Here is a 17,158-nt window from a genome sequence, read left to right as displayed (position 1 = left end):
TATTTCTTGCATATAGTGCACGCTAACTCCCAGCAGCAGCTGGGTTTTGGGGGGAAAGTACGTGTTGTATGCAAGGAAATATGGTATGGAGTGAAATATAGGGAAGTATGGTATTCTCCTCGGCCCAGTCACCCCGAACGCCAGCCCTGCATCGCTCAGACGCACCATGTGTCCTCGCAGCAACCAGCATTTCCCTGCCACGGAGCCCAACCAGGATCTCCAGTACCAGGGACACACCACCCCCTCCATCGCCAACGCCACCCCATCGGAGGAGGGACGGTTTTGGCAGCTATTTGGCCGTTGATGGCCCCACGGAGGCCAGACTCTGCCCATCCTGCTACTTCCAGCCACGCAGACGTGGATCTCGGGAGTGCCTATTAACAACCTTTGCAGCAGCAGGACGTTAGTGGCCGCAGCTCCCCTGCTTCCCCCGGGGCAGGGTCAATTGTACAGTTCTGCTACGAGGTCGGACAACGGATGCATCTGGGCTGGTTTGGACGGGGCTCATCCTGCCTCGGGCAGAGGACGGGCCAGACGTGACTTCTGGAGATCCCTGCCAGCCCCACTAGCGCACACAGCACACGCGTAGGTCTCCAGGCTACTTCATACCCATCAGCTTAAGTACGCGCTTCAGGGCTTTGCTGCGTTGGCTTGAAAACCCCTGGCCTGAAACCTGGAGGGGTTACCACCTCGCTCCGGACGCTGGCAGACGAGCCTCGTTAAATTTCCCAGGTCCTACAGTTTAACGAGCTGTTGCTCCATTACCGCCACGTCCACGCCAGCCTCCAGGAGATGCAGAGGGGGCATTTGCTCCCAAGCCTTTGCACATCGCTGGTCGTTAGGAAGCTCCTCATTAGCTCCGAGTGATGGGTTCAGACGGTTCCCTCCCATCCACGGGTTGCTCCGGATAAGGCTTGAACTTTCCCCCTTTGGAGCCGTTTATAAATCCCCTTCCCGCAGAGCAAGGGAAGAGCTTGTTTCCCTTTGCAAAGCGCACGGAGGTGGGGAGGTGCCTCGGTGGGAAATGCGAACACTAGACCCTTAGCCAACTACCCTGCTTAAGTGCACGGCCTCCAAGCTGCACCACGCAACAGTGCAGATGCTGCTAGATCCTCCACCAGGCATATAACCTTCTGCCCCCAACACGCACATGCCCCTGGGCTGTGACAGGGCAGATCCCCTTTGCTCCCTGCTCCACCCAAAGTTTAAAGCCAGCAGTGGCAGTGGCATTTCTACTCAGGCAGCACTGAGGGAGTCCCTTGACTTCATGCCTCATTATCATCTACCCGATTCCTGCTAAACTCTTCACTCTACCAGCTTTACCAGCCCTCTCTTCCTTTTAACAGCCAGCCTTTCTTCTGCCTTTCTGCTGCCCGTTGGCTGCTCCTGGTCACAAAGCTCCCATTTCACAGTCCTGCAGACTGTTTTTAACTCACTCCAATGAAGTTACATTTGTTTTTGTGCCAACCTTAAAATGAATAATCCAGCCTGAGGCCCCTGGCATTTTAGTAGAGCTTCTAGTTTCTTTTTAACTGGAGGAAAAAATACATGTCGTTTTATACGGGATGACACACTCGCCATCTGCACCCCACATTGTAAAATCCTAGACCTGCCCATGCTACCTCGGGGTCCAGTCCCTCTGTGCCCAGCACTAACAGATGACCAGATCCAAGCCCTGTCCCCTGCCAGGGACCAGCCCAGGAGGCAGAGCTCGCCTTCCCCAAAACAGGCTCCGAACTCTGTTTGCCTGTTGCTCCCTCCTTTAAAAAGCGATTGGGCAGTGCAGACCCCACAGCCTGTTATCGCAAAGCAAACGCTGCCGGGCAAGCAACAGCAATTAAAATTTAACCAGCCCAGGCAGCCGGAGCCCAAGACAAGCTGGTTTAAAGGGTGTTAACCACAAATGAACGGGGCGGGAGTCATGAGGGAGAGGCCCATTACTTCTCCCCTCCTGCCAGACCCATGATATCCACCTGCTGCGAGATCTGCTTCGGTTGGGCTACGACTACCCCTGCTTCCAAGTCCTGTTTTCCCCAAAATCAGCTTGTGGCTTTGTCTAGAAGGACAACTGGCCAATGAGCCGTAAATGCTGGTTAATCTGTTACCAGGACACGAGGGAGGAACCCTGGGATTTTATTTTTTACGAGCATGGGAAGTGAAATCATCCTCGACCTGTCGCAATCGGCAACACGGTTTTCCTTCCCCAGGGGAGAGAGGGTAAAATAGCGTATCGTCTTGCACACAACACACACCTTTTCCCCCAAAACCCAGGTGGTGGAAATAGCAGCGTGCATTATAGGGGAGAGATACTGCGCGAGCAGACTCTGCCTCTTCCTGGCTGCAAACAAAACCAAAATCTGCTCCGATTCACTGGAAATGGAGCAATGAGCAGGCCCAGCTCCCTCGCCGCTACGACTCAATGACTTCTTACAAGGAAAGGTCTTTCCTTCTTCGTTCTGCCTTTCAGAAACAAGGTGCGGACTATATGCCGGCGCATGTTGTATACGAGACAATACAGTAAATCCTGCTGCTGGCAGAGGATCCTCCTGGCAGAGGCCTGGGGAGAGCTGGTCGCAGGCAGCAGCAGAAAGAGGGCACGTTGTAGACGTGCTGGCCTGGCAAGCTAGGAGGATGACTACCCAGCCACTGGTCCTTCTCCCACTTCCGTGCCTCCATCTTCTTCCCAGTAGGTGCCCATCACCCTGATCCATGCCACTACAACTAAATCCTCACCCAGCCTGATCGCAGAATCAGAGCCGTGGGGCTGGAAAGGACGTGCAGGATAACCCTGTGCAAACCAGTCCAGACAAACCCCGTGCCCGACCTCTGAGCAATATGGTACGGTCACCCCTGACACAGCCCCACGCATCACCCTCGCCCTTGCCCCCGGGAAAGCGATGCACTAAGGGCGCAGGCTGCGTGGAGCGAAGGCGCCTCGTTAGCGCAGGAGGGAAAAGGGTCGGTAGGAGCAGCAGACCTGCCCCATGGCTGTGGACACCGTGGTGGGGATTGGCTTTTGTGCCTCCGCCTGTCGTCCAGAAGCAGCTTGATGAACATCGGCGTCTCGCTGGCTTTTGTAAGAGGTCTGACAACGTGCCCTGGTCCCTTCCTGCAGACAGGAGCTCTTCAGGGAGGCAGAACGGGCCCCCGTCTCCCCCGACTGCGCCCCCAGATCCCACCTTTTGCTCCACTCAGAGAAGGGCGAGGTGAGAAGTTTGCACCTTTTGCAAACGTACCAAGATCTCCCCCCGCCGGCAGAGACACGGGCTTTCGGCTCGGCGTCTAGCTGTATTTATTCTTTTAAAACAGCTTTTAAATCCGAAGCGAGGATTGAAAAACCAAGCCTGGGGGGAAAAAAAACAGGCTGACGGGGGGCGTCAGCTGGTAGAAGTCAGGAGGCCTGTGCTGTAAGTTTAACGGTGTCAAGCTTTAAGAGGAAATCTGCTCCCAAACACCGGTCCCTGCTTGTGGGCCCACGTTTCTACACCGCTGCGGTTGGGAAGATCAGGGCAACGGCAGCCCGTGGAAACGCAGCCCCTTGCGCAGAGAGACCCTGGTTGGGAAAACGTTCAGGAGTCCGGGAATATAATCTCTTCCCCAGCATCTCCGGAGAAGATGGGTACGAGCGCAGCTCGAGTAACGCCAGGTGCTCGTGAACGTTATGGGGTCTCTGCACTTATGCTTGGGGACACAGTTTCAGGACAGAGTCAGGAAGCCCGTGACATCCGTGGCTACCCCTCGATGCAGCCACACGTAGCCCCCGCTCACCTGGTACATCATGAAGCACTGCTGATTTCCCCGGGGGGTTGCCGAGCTGCTCCAGCCAGGAAGGAGCTATGCCCCAGTGGGAAGTTTGAGCCTCCTACCATCCACTGCAGGTCAAAATCCAGCTTTCCTCCCTCCCGAGGACACGGTCTGCCCTGAACACAGTCCACTTAGATTTAAAGATTAACTGTCTTAAGTCTGGACCTCGCCTGCTGGCATGTCCCAGTTCTCACAAGCGGTTCTCCCCACGGTTTCATAACAGAGGGCTGGCTCGGCTTGGGGCGAGCGGTACTGGGTTACCAGCCTAAGGGTGCAGACATCACCCATCCCTCGTGTACGCAGACCACGCATGGAGACCCACTGGCATCTCTCCCCACCAAAAAAACCCTCAGCTGTGGCCTGAACTGAACTACAAATACAGATATCATTTTCCGACTGCTTGGTTTTGACTCCCAGGTCCCTCACATGTGTAGCCAGACCAAGCTATAGCAAGCTATGGTGCTGAAGAGCAGTGCAGGAGAAAGGGGCCTCGTGACTCCTGGATGACCCAATAAGAAAGAGAAAAAGAAAAAAAAACCCCCACACACTAACGAGCAGGATGAGTGTGAAAACAGCAGCTGAAAACCCTAAGGACGAATGTCAAAGTGAGAACTCCCTCGTGAGACGGAGATCACAAGAAGCGAAGTGCCGAGGTGTCAGCTTGGCAAGCGAAACAAGTGGAAATGAGCATCTCCAGAGCGAGAGAGAAGCAGCAGCATGAGATGGAGGGGGGGGGGGGCTCACTATAAATACAGGAGACCAGGCTCTGGTCGAGACCTCGGGCAGTGGGGATAATGTATGGTGTCTCTACCTGTTGTGGTTGGAAAGTGGAAAAAAAATGTCGCCATTAGAGCAGAGAGGCAGTGGGAGAGATGCCCAGGGCAAGAGTGGACTCCCCATCCCTGCAGGGTCCAAGGGGAGGCTGGACGGACACTGGTGGGGGCTGCCCTCGGCGTAGCGATGCCCGTGCTCTGCTGTGGGGACCTCCCAGGCTTCTGCACTTCGCTGCTTTTCCTGTGGCAAGTTCAGCTGTGATGGCTTGTGCTCCGTCAGGGTTGACCGGGTCGGTTAGCTAAGAGTTTGGACGATGAATTTATCCGGGCTGGTTTGAACAGGGCTGATCCTGCCTCAGGCAGGGGGTTGGACTAGATGTTATCTCCGCAGGTCCCTTCCAGCCCTAGGATCTAAGATCTCTCTCAAGAACGAGCTTCACAAAGTTGAACCGACTTAATCAGACCAGCTGGTGCACGGCCCGACGACAACGAACCTTTCTGAGCTTTCAGCACCACACGCAGATCTGAGCTATTTTTTCTGCGTCACCTGGAAGACGGCTTGTTAGCGTCAGCTTTCCAAAACGCCCAGCCCCCAGCAGCCGGGCTATCAACAGCAACCAGATACCACCGGAGAAAACACTCTGCGTGCCTCAGAGCAACACCTGCCAACTCTCCACAGCCTTGTTAATCTTAAGGAATCTCTTTTGACGGCCAAGACAACCTTAGGGTCCCTCTCACCTTCGTGAAAATCATCTCCCCCGGGGCAGGAAAGGCGTTCGATCCCGTGGAGTGGGCCCCAGGCTCAGGACTCTCCTTCCAATGCTTTCCAACTCAGGAGCTCTCCCGAACCTGGAGCTCAACTCCAACCAGAAGCAGCGCTTCTTCCCACCGCACTGCGGGCACTGCTAAGCCTGCCCCCTCTCCACCTTTGGCACCGGTATCGAATCTACATTAGATTGTGTGGCTTGAAAGCATGCCAAGATATTCAGGCAGCTCAAAAGCATTGCAAAACCAGCTTGTGTGCCAACGACACACTCGACACTTCAGAGAAGTTCCAATCAAGCATTAGCCGGCACTTGCGTCCAACACTGAAGTCTCTTCCTGCCATCGAGCGCATTTAGAAATCCCCCCACTCCTCCCATTCCAGCTGATGAAACTCATTTCATTTAATCCAGTAGAAAGTAATTCAATCAGAACAGTCCCCCAACGCTGATTAACCAGAGAACAGGATTCAGACGCATGGGAATGCCTTCGACTAAAAATATTCCCCCAGGCTAAGCCACGGTCTTTGGTGAAGAAACAGTAAACATGCAATCTTTGTCAACGGATTTCCCTCTCCGTGTGATATGTCATGATACAAGTCATTCAAGTCTTGCACTGTGTATAGTAAGAGATGTCGTTTCTTTTCAGGGACTCAAAAGAGAGCAAGTCCCCTTTCGCTTATCCTAACTAGAAAGGTAAGAAACCTAGAAGCAAACTAAAATGTCTTCCAGACTTATAAAAACTAAAAGGACCTCAATTTTCCCTGCATCTTATTCATAGATTGCAAGGCTGGAAGAGACCTTGGATGATCATCGGGTCCAGCCCCCTGCACCAGGCCAGAACAGGAAATGCTAATTGTGGACAAGGAAACTTGCACTCAGCTTTGAAGTGGTTCCCATCAAGGCAACCCTAGCTGGAAGATCCAATGTGGCCTGCACTGAACATAGTTTCAGCAGTACTCAGTGCATTACAAGCTGCTTCTTCTTTCCTATGAGCCCTGAGGACCCACACCCTATTGCTAGGTCCTTGTATGAATGTGTTGGCAGAGATCTCAGAAAACAGCGTTCGAATGGAGCTAGACATGATCTAGATACGTGGGGTGAGTCTCCCCATCCGGATCAACAAAGAGATGAGATAAAGGCTGCACCATTCGCACGTGCAGGTGGGAAACTGAGGCAGTGTGCACCAGTCCCTTGGAGCTGCATCCAGTGCCTTCAACCCCAAGGCCAGACTCAAACCAGCTGCTTTTCCCAGTCGCACTCGTTGTTCCCCAATCATCTTAAACTACAGGGATCACGTGGGCAGCGGGCAACTGTGCGGATGGCTCCTCTCAGGTAGAAAGCACTTCATTTCAGAGACTCCCCCATGCCACCTGGCCAGTAGAAGGGATTTTGGACAGGGGAAGATGGCTTTAGAGTACCGAATTCATCCAGCCAAGCCTGCACAAGCTATAAAACCAAGAAACAGCAATATCTACACAGGCAAGAATCAGCTCGGGGACGTCTCAGGGGCTTGTCTGAACCAGGAACCATCTGCCAGGCTTTAAATTGTATTTAAGCTCAAAAGACAAGCCAAGAAGGAGTCCCAAAGCTGCAGCACATGATCCATCGGCTGCCCTGTATGGCAGACGGATCCATCCCCCGACGGCACCTGTGCGGGGCACGGTTTTCATGGAGAAAGGCTGAAGGCTTCGACATAAATAAAAGAGTCATCAGCTCGGGAAAGCGCCACTCAAAAGTGCCTTAACGACCTCCCCCATGAATGCCGGATGCAGCATCTGACGCAGACACTGCCCATTAACGAGTCAGCACCACGGTTCAAGGCGTTCTAATTGCATGCAGATTTGCAGAGCAAGGTGCGACCTTTGCAGGCCCTGCCACCTCCTCTGGGGTCCCCGGCCAGCGGAAGGGTGAGGGGTCACCGGTCCCGCTCTGCTCAGCTCCGTGCACCAACAACACACGATTTTGCTCCCCGGAGAGGCTGTGGGGCCCTCTCATGTCTCTCCCGCTCCGACGCGTGAACAGTCCTTATCCTCCACAACGCACGAGTTATGTGTGCATCTCTGCTGCGTGCTACGCGTGCGGAAGAGCACAAACGAAGTCCAAGACAGGCACAGCAGGAGATGCAGGACCAGGGAGGATGCATTTGAAGCGGACAAGAATACCAGCCCTCTGGAGCCTTTGCAAACAGAGCTGGGGAAAAGCCAACCAAGCCGAGCCTTCCCATGACCAGACCCCATCTCCTGTCGCTGATACCCACGAGCCCTGCCCCGGTCCAGGGCTGAGGAGCAATTCACCCTTTCCTTTCACCCTGCTCGTCCAAGGTGCAGCCCCGGGAGCTTGCAGTCATCGGGCTGCGATGAGTCATTTCCTCTGGGCTTCCTCACCGTGCTTTCCCCATCACCCCCTCGGACTTCATAAATCTCTTGTGTTCTTAACTATCCATTCAGAACGAGAGCTAAGCCAAAGTTAGCAGAAGCCTCCACTGGTTTTGGGGGAGCTGACCCCCCCAGGGCTTGATTTGCTGAAGTCCTGAGAGCACAGCTCCAATGCTATCCGCCTGCACCTGGGAGAGCTCTGGACTCCTAAGTGGCTCCAGGTGTCGGCTGATATCAAACCTCAGCAGATAACAAATGCACACCTGGCAGCCGCCTGCAACCAGCTGGGTGGAAGCGATTCGCCTGGCATTGCTCAGGGTAGAGGCAGGGTGGACTCCCGTTCCCAGGACAAGGCTCGCCTCTCCTGAATCCCCCAGCTCTCGACTCTTGCAAACAGCAATGCAGAGGGCTCAGATCTCAGACTCCTTCCCCATGCACCACCCTGTCCCGTGCATTGACTGAGGCTGGGGAAGATGGGAAAGAGTAAACTACTGTCCTTACTCGCACAATCCCATCACACGCAGACACCAGGATGCCCGGCGATGGACTCACGGACCATCTACAACACTCGAGCAATTGAACATATTTAACGAGGTTACCGGTTCACGGAGTAGGTTACTGCCCATGAAAGCTTATGCCCCTCTGAACGAGTTGGTCTCCAAGGGCAGGCACACACACAACACCTAGAACAGTCGAAATGCACTCCAGATGGACTCAGACAGACATACGAGCTTGTTAAAACCAACTTAAATCCACCTGGAGTGGTTCAGAAGCTTTCTTGGAACATCAAGTCCCCATTTGAGCTGGTTACAACAAGCACTGGAGACGGTCCTCCAGACATCCCACACTGCACTGTCCCACCCAGCCACAACCTGGCTGCTCTGGGATGCAACCAGAACTCTACTGCCCACAGGGTTTTTTTAGCCTTATGTTGGCACTTTTTATCCATGACCCTCCTCGCGCCACTTGGTCAGTCAAAGTCTAATCGGCAGCTGTGTCCTCACTGCCTACTCGACCGCAGCCCCACATTGTGCCCCCACAAACCCCCAGGATCCAAAAAAGCATGGGTCCAAGCAAGCCCCGCCCAGCACACTGCAGATCCCAGCCATCTGCAATCTCCTGAAGTTTGCTGAACACAAGTTTAAGAGAGGAGGGAAAGCAGGAAAATGAAAACACCCCCAGCCGCAAGCCAACCACCCCCGATGTCGGAGCCACAGCCCTGCACACGCCGTCGGGAACGGTGCCCGACCAGGCGCATTTTGGACGGGTTTGATTGTCACGTCTGTCTGCACCCTTTGGTGCTGGCGTGCCTTGTCTGACTTGAGACTAACATGGAAAAACTCTCTCTGAGGACTTTAATGCACAATGCTTTGCTTCTCGTATATGGCCCGCTGCTCCTGCCACGCTGCATAGCCAGCAGGTCCATAAATGCTGGGAGTTCAGGTCTGAAGGGCCTTTGAAATGCACGCCCGAGCTGAAAGAAGAGCCGGGGCATCTCTCACATCAGAGATCTGCCCAGACGAGACTAAAGCCACAGGGCAGCAGAGATCTTCCACAAAGCAAAGCAGGGTCTGGAGGGTTTGCGGGGCAGAAAGCTGGCTTGGACGAACGAGCCGTCGCGACAGAAAACGGTCCAAGTTGCTGGAGTGGGATTTTGGAAGCAAAATCATGGGGAGGTCACGTCGGCGGGAGGCAGGATCAGCCCTGTCCAAACCATCCCAGACCAGCGCTCGCCCAGCCTCACCTGCCACAGGTAAAGCAGGGGGGACGAGGGCGCTGCCGACGTCCCACCGCCGAAAGGGTGGTGCAGACGGGCACAAGGATGCCACTTGCTCCAATCCAGGCCGTGCTGTGGTCCAGTTAAGACCGTTTCACTTGACCCAAACCAAAATGAGTTTGGTTTCTTTTTCCGGAGATGTTCGATTCAAGAAAGCTGGAGATTTTGCCTTTGTCCCATTTGGGGGGGGGGGGCCGGGGAGACCCTTTGAAGTCTCGAACACTTCCCTGAGACAGGAAAGCCAGACCCCGAGGCAGACCATCCCTCCTCAGATCCCTTTGGAGGCGGTCCAAGCCTCCGATTAAAATCAGCCAGGGACTGGAGGGAGGTGGCAGCTCTGGCATTTCAAGGAGAGGGGGACGAGGACTGGATGCTCCTCTCCGCGTGTCGCTGGCAGCTGGTTTGCAACGCCAAGCGGGACCCCCCTCCGGAAGGGAGGGCGCCGCGGGATCAAAGCGGAGCGTGGCAGGAGAAGGCAAGGAAACAAAACACCCGGACTATCTCCCGCTACATCTGCCCCTTCCTCCTCCCCGCGTGAAGCCTGGAAGAGCAGACAGAGAGGCTGGGCCGCCTGCGATGAGAGGTCAATTAAGCAGCCCGTGCAGAAGGACGCCGCAGCGAAAGGCCTCGCTCCCACAGAAATACAGGGGAGTTGAGTGTTTGGCAACTTTTTAAAATATCTGCCCTTATATATACACAGAGATCTCAGCTAGCAGTGTCCCTCCCAAAAAGCAACAGGTAAATCGCACGCGATCCCACCCATCGATTGGGGGTCGGACTAGACGACCGATGGCGGTCTCTTCCACCCTACTCCTCGACGTGCATTTGCATCCACGCCTCCCAATGAGGCACGCACCAGGTTTTGAAAAGGCAGAATGAAAAGAAGATCGTCTTCCTTTTCACCAACCTGGTCAGAAGCAGTTTCCTCCTTGAAGACGTGCGCTCTTATTTTTGGTGCGCGTGGTACGTGAGTAAATACGGTAATCATCGGCGCAGAGCCCAGAGGGGATCTCTTTGCTCTCTGAAAGGAGCAAACCCTGGTCAGTCCTAATGGGCAAAGGGCCACAGTCTCCTCCTCACCGCCAGGCTCCAGCATCCCGTGTCTCTCAAAGCTGCTGCTCCTGGAGTCACGTTATTCCACAAAACGCTCGGCAGGAGCTAGGGAAACAAGACGGGCTCCTACGCTTTCACGACAGCAAGGAAATAAACCTTGAAAAGGGAAAGCGAACGGCTCAAAGTGGCCAAGATGAATCAGACCCAGACTCCACGGAGAACCTGGGCTCTCCAGCGTTCGCCAGCAGTCAACCGGAGGGGACCGAGCAAGGCTTTGAAACGGCTCTCAGGCCAAAAGCTGAGCTAACACTTGGCACGTCTCATGCCGAAGCAGGGAGACGTGAGCCTTTCTATTCTTTTCAGGCTAATGCTGCCCCTGGCCTGGCAGGCACGACGTCCTCCAGCCAACACGGACGGGGAAAGCAGGATGCATTCGGCCGGGCTCGGAGGACAAGATCCCGACCTGCAAACCCGCTCCGTTAGCTGCCCTGGGCAACTCGAGGGAGATTTCCCAGTCCTGGAGTGCAAAGGAACGAGACTTTGCTAAACCCAGGGCAGTCTGGGTTTCAAGGGAACTTATAGCCCCCCAGCCCGGGCTCTGGTGCCCTCCAGCTCCCCAAATTGCCCGCAGCCTCCCTCCTGCCAGCCAGCCCACCCCACCCCACACTTGGTAACGAGCCCAGTCACCCCCGGGGGGTATAACAGACCCCAAAAGCAGCTCCAGGCTGAAAGAGGCAGGGAGGTGCAGAGCGGGTCCCTCTCTCCATACCGGCTGGAGAGCTCATCCCTTTCCCCCAGGCCAGGGGACGACAGGCCAAGCTGACCCGGCTCCTGTCCCACCGCTCTCGCTGCAAACCACCTTCCCACTGCAGGGCGCCGTTCAGGGCCGCGGGCCTGTGATCAGCCAGGATCGTGTGCAATTTCCATGCAGACAGGAGGAGATTTGTGGGGTCTGCCCCAGCAGCCTCCGAAACCCCAACAGAGCCGGACCGAGGGCAAAGGACCACCCCTGAGCTGGGCCATGTGGTCCGATGCCCCTTTCCTCCGAGCACGTGTCCGACCCCATGCAAACCACGGATGTATAAAGGGGCACGATGATGCTTTCTGTATCATTCCCAATTCCCTTCTTCACCATCCCTAACATTGAGCTTGCCTTTCTGACCGCTGCTGCCAGGGGCCTCCCGCTCCGACCAGGCATCGGGAGCAACGCGGGGCTATCGCAGCAGCAGAAAACCGAGCGTTTCCTCCCTCCAAACATGCCGGTTGCTCTTCCCTTCTGGTGTCACGATGCACATCGGGCTCAGCTGGGTGGTGTGTCCTGGCACAACCCGCCACCCCTACGGATCCACGCTCAAGCAACTGGGTCTTACCAGTGAAGCCACGCGTCCCTCCCACGTCTAAGCCCACGTGGCCCGGTCCTTCGGGAGAACCCACCTGCCTTCGGGGCACGTGTGAGGAGCTGCAGGAAGGCACCGGAGGACTATTTAGCTTGTGTCCTCCCTGCCAAGAGGACAAGCCTACGAGCTTAGCACCTAAGGAGAAGGGCATAACTATCCTGACGTCAGCACGCGGAGGCGGCCCACCCACGGGGGCCACGGTCTGCACCCCGGGCCAGCACGTGGAAAGGGGCGAATATAATCACCAGGAGTTTCAAACCGGAGGTTTTTGCCGTTTCAAGCCAGCGCAGAAGCGCCAGGCTGGAGGGGGGCTTCCTCTCCCGGTCTGCTCGGGCATTAGCTCCTGACCCCCGGGGCCAAGGCAAAGTTGCCCGACAAGCCGGCATTCGTCTTTCCTTTCAAACACTGCGGCGGCGTTTGTCATAACACACTGTACGCGATCCACGGCTCAGCCTTAAAAGGCTTTGTGGCTCCAGTCCTTTGTTTCCCCGAGAGAAGACTCATTTTAGCAATTAGCTCGGGCGAAGCAGAGCTCCGGTTTAAAGGGGCTCCTCGCAGCCCGGTTTCCAAGCTAATTTCCTGCCCAAGAGGTTAGCAAATTCCCCAGCATTTCAGCTCCTTCTGCCCTTTCGTTTGTTGTCGCTACTTCTGCTCGTGTTACATTTCGCTGGGCTCGAACAATGACGGGCAATGAAGTCAGCCTTGTGTTTGCTGGGAACTCGTTTTTTCTCCCCGTTTCCTCCAGGCAGCGAGGTTTGGGTTTCAAAGATATTTCTTTACTGTGTTTGTCTGCTTCTACCACCCACGTAATCCCTCCCCTGAGCACCTCGCCGATAGGAACGGGTTCATCCCTGCAAGGTAGGGAAGTATTAGCCCCATTTTACAGGTGGGAAAACAGAGCGACACGCGAGGCACGCAGGAGCCCTGGAAATGACGCCAGCTCCCCCGTCACGGCCCAGTGATTTAGCCGCAAGGCAGGCCTGTTTTCTTTTTTATTTATTTAAAGATAAACCATCTCTTTAAACAAATCCAGCGCAAACAGCAATAAAAGCATTTTTCTGTTTTTGGGCTTGACATTTAGCGAGCTGTGTTTATTCACTCCCACTCACCATTTAACTTTTGGGTCCTATTAAAGGTGCTGTCCCCTTTTCACCCCACTTTCCAGTCGAATATGACAAAAGGCCAAGATTTGCATTTTTTTTTTTAAACCCCTGCCCGGCCCTTTGCGTCCCGAGAAGCTCCCCGCGCGTGCTCAGCTGCGTTTGTGTAGGGCCTATATGAAAGTCAGTCCCGCTCCCTTTCTCGCCGTGAGCCCTTTGGCCATTTAAAAAGAGAAATCAGAAATTTTCTCAGTGGGAAAACACAGCACAAGGCTGAGTCTGAGAGAGGCTTTCTGGGCATCGTCCTACCCCCGGCTCCTCTCTGGATTTGGAGCGTGTGGTTGTGATCGGTGGGCACAAAGAGAAGAGAAACCGGGTCCCATGTGGCTGGTAAAACCAGCAAGAGAGGAGAGGATCCCAAATCCACGGAGAGGCCGGCCGGCCGCCGGAAGGAGACAGACAGCTTTCACCTTTGCACACTGATCATGGCAATTAGTCATCCCCAGGGTGAGCCTTTGCACAGACTCCGGCACGAGGGGAAGGGCAAACCGCCCCGCGGTCCCTGCCACCCCGCCGCTCCGGTTTCCAGAGGGGGAGAAAAGGATGTCTCCTCTCCCGACACGCGCGCCGATGCCCACGCCGGTACTCGGGGGCTCTGTGCCACCCCTTCCCACGCAGCCACTGCCACCTACCACCTCCGAAAGCCAGGCACAATATTACCGCCGTCCCCACGGGGCGTCCGACCTGCCTCCCCGAGAGGCTGCCAGCCCCTCTCTGCAAACCCTCCAGGATTTTAAACCCCCCGAGCCCCGAAGGCCAGCTGCCCTGCTAGGATCGCCTACTCGCACGCGGCGACAGAGGAAGCGAACGTGACCCAGGCGACGCAGCGATCTTACCGAAAGCTCCTGCTTGTTCCCTTCGACCTGCCAAAGTTGCAGAATCAACCTCACGGCGACCAGAGCCCGCCAACGCTCCCGAAAGGAGCAGGGGGAATAAAGACGCTGAGCCCAAAGCCACAAAGAAAAATGTCCGAGTTGCCACAACACGAGCGCTGCGAGCCTCCAGCATCGAAATGCGAGAGGTGCATTCGAGCGGGGCCTCTTTCTCCAGGCGGAGACGAGCAGGGACCCGCTGGCTGAACGTGGAGCTGCCCACGGGGACCCGGCAGCAACCCAGGAGGCGGTAGCCCCTGTCCTCCCGCTCAAAGTCCAGAAGAGTTCAGCCTGGGGGGGTCTTGAATTTGGACCCAAAACAGAAGGCAGCAAAGCAGGGGGCAGGTGGGAAAGCCGCCCCCCTCCCCGGTCCCTTCGGGGCTGGATGTCCCTAGGGCGGGCTTGAAAATGCAAAGGGGGGATGCCCAAAGGGGGGATGCAGCCCGGGTCCCCAGCGCTCACCTGCAGCTGCAGCCGGAGGCGGTCGGCGGCCGAGGAGCGGAGCTCCGCGCTGCCACCTGCCGGCCCCTGCCCGGGAGAGGGGCGGGGAGCCGGGCTGCGGCCGGAGGAGGGACCGCGACCACCCCCGAGGATGCCCGAGGCAGCTCAGCCCCCCCACCTGCACGCTCAGTGCAAGGCAAGGATGCTCAGAGCATCCCCTCCTGCACCACCCGGTCCCCCGTGCCCGGCAGGTTTGCCCACCTTTGGGCACCCGGTCACCTGCGCCGAACGGCCTCGTGCCCAGAGCGGCCCCCGCACGCTGCGAGCACCCCGGTCTGGCCACCGCTGTCCGGGAGCCGTGGGGCTACCACCTCCGCCTCCCCGGTGCGGCACCCCCAGCAAGGTGCGGCCCCCCCCCAGCACCGCGAAGGGCCCACCTGCCCGGCCATTCGTGCCTTCACCTTAGCCGGAGTCTTGCTCGGCACCGGGGGCAGGTACGAGTCGCTCTCCTGGGCCCTTCGCAGCATTTCTTTGTCCTCGGTGGAATTTGCGGCTCCTCCCAGTTCAGGATCAGCTGCTGGTTTCATTCCTGTGTTTACTTCCTCCTCCAGGCTTTCCAACTAGCTCCGATCCCTCCTTTCATCCCAAGTGGCAGGCTTCGCGGCCCTCTGCTCTGCCAGCCTGTTTTGCTCCGCACGACGCTCCGACGCATCCCGCCGATGGAGGCGAGGCGCCGGCGTGGCCTCCTGCGGGCATCCTCCACGCTGGGTCGGCCGGGTCCGTTTGCGTAGGGACAGGTCGTCTTTATGCACCCGGCTGAAGCCTTGGCCACGCGTGGGTTTTGTTTCCTCGTCTCTCGAGCTGTCCCATTGATTGCCGGAGGAGAGACAGAGGTCTCTGGCCGCGGCGAATGTATTTAGCGGGGGCTAGTTAGGCTTGGGGAGTCGTCCCACGGGGTTGCTCGGTGTCGTTCCACGGAGAAACAGGAGCCTTGTCCACCTCTTGTGACCCAACAGCGCCTTGCCCGGGGGTACGGTTGGGGCTTCGATGGGGGGTATAGGGCGAACGCCTTCCCCACCTGCTTGGAGAGCTTTAAAACACTTTGGATCTTGGTTCGAGATGGAGGGGAAGCTGCAGACCTGCAGAAGCCAGTGGCAAAATGCTCATCTGACCCAGGCCAGGGGGTGAAGGTGCTGGCACCCAGCCTGGCCCTCCAGCACAGCCTGAAGGGCCAGGGGCGAGGGGTGCTCGTGCCCCCGGCCACCCTCGGAGGAAGGAAGGGAGCCTCCCTGGCCGTCAGCCTGGGCATCCGCACGCCACCTCCCCGAGCTCCCGTTCCTTTCCCTCTTGGAAAATAAGCATCTCCCCTCCTCTCCCGCCCACTCCGCTGCAAGCCAGGAAATCAGACACCTACACGCGGCGTGTTTATCCCGGTGCCGGAGCTCGAGATGGCAGATCCAAACATTAACCAGGTCAAACGGGATGATTCAGCCCTAGCCGACGGGCTCAGGGCAGGAGCCACGGGGCGTTTGCATTTGCTCCTCGATGCCGGTAAGGGCGACTATCCACCTCCCATCCTCTCTCTCCGGCTGGTGCCCACCATGGCTCCGGGTGTTGCCCCATCACCAATGCAGCATCCGCCGAATCCTACGTCCTGTCCTAAACTGCTGCGTAGCTGTGAAGCAAGCCATTTAGAAAGGCAAAGGGGCAATGGGTTTTGGGGCCATGAAACAGGCCTCGGACAGGGGCAGGGGTGGGGGTTTTGTTAAACAGGCATATTCTAGCCTATTAAAAGCACTCTCTCCCTCTCGATGGGTTCAGGTATTTCCCAGGGTAGGGCAAACAGCCCAGACCAGGACATGGAGGACCAGAAACGTCCTGTGATTGCACCGGCCGTGGGGCGCTCGCAGAAATCAGCGGTGGAATCAGAAATGACTGAACAAAACAAAACAAGGCTGCGATGGATCGAGACATGTCTGCGTTGCAAATCCCCATGCCTGGCCCGTGGGCACGTGAGCAAAGACCCATGCATCGTCCCCGCCGAGCATCGCCTCGGCTGCAGCACCCCGGCCCCGCTGCGTTTCATCAGGTCTCGGGCTCCAGGGCCGCAGCGGCCAGTGGCAAAATGCTTGTGGACTTCACCTGACCCAGGCCACAAGTGCTGGCCTTCAGCCGCAGCCCCCGCCTCCCGCCTCCTTATTGGGGGCAGCAGATTTGCTTTGGGGTTTTGCACGTCTAGCTGGCGTGTCGCACTCACAGGCTCGGGTCAGTCACGCTAGGGCTGGGAAAAGCCAGGGCAGGGACGGGGAACTTTTCCCCTCCCTCTGCAGCCCAAAGCAGGAGTCGGGTCTTGGGACCAGCTGGTCTCAGCCCTCTCCCCCATCCTCCTCGTGGCAGGAGCCGGGGCACTAAGGGCCCCTGGTGTTTTGGGGGGGCTCCCACCCGGTGGAAAGGGATCCGAGGCAGCATTCAGGCCCCGGGGGAAGGTCAGATGTCAGCAACCCGGGTCCAAGCCGTGCGGGTGCAGGTGCCAAGCGTCCTCTGCACTGCACCAGCTCCGCTGTGGGGCAGATTGGGAACAGCCAGTTTAGCTGCAGGGAGCGGGAGGGACGTCCCCCTTTGCAAGCCTGGTTTCCCTCTGCCTCTCTCCTCCGCTCTGCCCTAATTGTGCCGACTCAGCTGGCAGCCGCCCCGGTCCCTGCGAGCTGGAGGAGCTGCTTTTCCCGTCTGCAGCCAAGGGAT

At 57.0% G+C, this 17,158-nt stretch overlaps 1 protein-coding gene across 6 annotated transcripts in view; it reads right to left on the bottom strand.

Annotated features, from left to right (window-relative positions):
* Positions 1–15,747, bottom strand: part of SEMA4G (semaphorin 4G) — a 36,010-nt gene extending 20,263 nt beyond the window's left edge. Inside the window, exon 1 of one of the 6 annotated variants that reach the window (XM_019486037.2) lies at positions 14,854–15,747. The gene's annotated coding sequence lies outside the window, so the exon portion shown is untranslated. Of the gene's footprint in view, positions 1–3,768; positions 5,283–5,315; positions 7,260–13,939; positions 14,414–14,437; positions 14,514–14,853 lie in introns of those variants that run through there. The other 5 variants (XM_019486032.2, XM_019486039.2, XM_019486033.2 and 2 more) reach the window with 5 other exon arrangements.
* Between the last annotated feature and the right edge of the window lie 1,411 nt (positions 15,748–17,158).

The sequence above is a fragment of the Alligator mississippiensis genome, chromosome 6 (genome assembly GCF_030867095.1).
Source record: "Alligator mississippiensis isolate rAllMis1 chromosome 6, rAllMis1, whole genome shotgun sequence".
Taxonomy (NCBI): Eukaryota; Metazoa; Chordata; order Crocodylia; family Alligatoridae; genus Alligator; species Alligator mississippiensis.
Note: the sequence above shows the minus strand (reverse complement) of the source record. Positions and strands in the feature narration are given on the sequence as shown.